Below are 2,321 nucleotides of genomic sequence, written 5' to 3' on the forward strand. Positions count from 1 at the left end.
GTGGAGCCTCCTGTCCAGGGAGTGGCGAGGCAGCCCGCATACCTGTCCAGCCCCTGTTCGGGGAGGGGAGGGGAGGAGGAAACAACAGGTCTGTAGCTGAGCCGCAACCCGGTCGGAGCTGTGTAAATACCTCAAGTAGGTAGCCGCGTCAGCATAGGCTGTAAAGGAACAAGTAAAAGTTTATTCCATGTTGAAAAGAGAAGAAAGGAAACACAAAGTTTCCTTTCTTCTCTTTTTCAGTTTGGAATAAACCTTTACTTGTTTCTTTGCTATGTAAATAGAGCCGACACTGCTGCCGGGGGAGGAGGAGGTAAAAGACGACTTGCTTTTGCCTGCTTTCCCTTTTCGCGTTTTGGGTGTGCTCGAAAGCCGGAAATCGTTTGTAGAAAGGTACACTTAGCTAACAAGGCCGAAATGTCAATAAACATGGTTTCGTGTGAAAGGCAAACTAGAATACATTATTGTTCTCAGGATAATATGTATCAGTCCGTTGTATTATACATGTCCCACACTACATCAAATAATACTTTATTAATTCATATGCTTATCATAATTAGTAGTAAGTTAACCTGCTGTTTGCAACTAGAGTACAATCAGAGAAGAAGGGTAGCTATAGGAAATGTGATGTTGCTGGAAGCCGACACAACTTATTTATTTTATCGATTATTTAAGACCTGCAGACACCCACTAGTATTCTTGTGAAGTATTTCCTGCAAATTCGGATGTGGTATTTGTGTTTTCGGATATCACCCGCTTTTTTGAATATTGATACTTGAAAGGATTTTGGTAGGAGGATCAAAGCAACAATCCTAATGCGACGACTTAAGCAATATTAATTGTAAATAAAACGTTTAGCCAGTAAGGAGTGCTTGTTGACGTCAGGAACTGTCGAGTCAAGCCCTTGAGACAAAAGAGACTGGACTTCTTACAATGACTACAGTGTTTAAGGCAAACCCGTAGAGAAAAGTCCTTCCCAAGATTAAATATTGTAGCACTCTCGGGTTCACATGGGTGAACGTCGGCCCCCTACTGCTGGGGACTTGAACCCGAGCCTCCGGCATCACTCAACAGGGACCCAGCCTCTTGAGCTCAAGGGAAATCTCCCGTCAGCCTGCTGGCTGAGGTCCCTGCTATTCACAGGGAAGGCTCTAACAACCCACAATGGTGGCCGTATGCATTACACTCTCCCCCACTTAATTCACCGTCCTCAGCAAAGGGCTATCCCATCCCACTCCTAACACCAATGTAGCGCTCCGGGGTTCATGTGGGTATGCGCCCTCGCCTCTGCCGCCTCAGGTCGGCCCCCCACCGTCAAGGACTCAAACCGGGGCCTCCGGCGTCACTCAACAGGGACCCAGCCTCTTGTGCCAAAGGGAAATCTCCCATCAGCCTGGCGGCTGTGGTCCCTGCTATTCACAGGGAAGGGCGGTGACGTCACCGCTCTGGTAAGCCGGCTCTCACAACCCACAATGGTGGCCGTATGCGTTACAACATATTTCTCCTCTTTAGTCTTTTGAGCACCATAACAGATGACTTTTGACACTTTTAATGAATTTTTACAGTTTTTTTGGCATGGGATACAAGTCTCTTGCACAATACTACAAGATATTTGGTAGAATAATCCATAGGGGTTTTAAGATTAAAAAAATGTTGTATTTCATTTTGCAAAATCAAATAATGAATTCCTTCTGATTGTTTTCTCATAAATATAGTACTAGACATAACAATGATCTTAATAATTCAGGAACCACAGTACTGCCACTGCTAAGGCAAGAGGAATTAAAACCAGTGGGGGAGTGTTGTGGTGCAGTGGTTAGCATTGCTGCTTCAATTCCTAGGGAGCAATCTGTCCACCCACCTTCTAACCAAACAATAGAAGACCAGTACTTCCAGTTCAGGGCTGCAGGGGTGCGGGTGCCAATCCCAGTAAGCTATGGGCACAAGGTAGGGTACGCCTTTGGATGGGATCACAGGGCACACACACACACACACACACACACACACACACACACACACACACACACACCAGGCCCAAATTTTACCAGAGGCCAAATAATCTACCAGTACATCTTTGGAGAAAACCAGAGCACCTGGAGGAAACCCACATGAACACAGGGAGAACAGTATGGTCCATGCAGACAGCAATACACTATAAAAAATCTTTGAGATGGTACAGAGTCAACTGTTGAAAGATATAAAAAGAAAGATGATAAAACTGGGCCCTGGTTTGTGAATACCACGTTTTTATCACTACAATGTCTGCAAATCCATGTTTAATCACAAGAAGTATAGTGAGAATAAAATTTTGGCAAACAAATTCT

This window comes from Atractosteus spatula, chromosome 7 (assembly GCF_055471065.1).
Source record: "Atractosteus spatula isolate fAtrSpa1 chromosome 7, fAtrSpa1.hap1, whole genome shotgun sequence".
In the NCBI taxonomy this organism is placed as follows: domain Eukaryota; kingdom Metazoa; phylum Chordata; class Actinopteri; order Semionotiformes; family Lepisosteidae; genus Atractosteus; species Atractosteus spatula.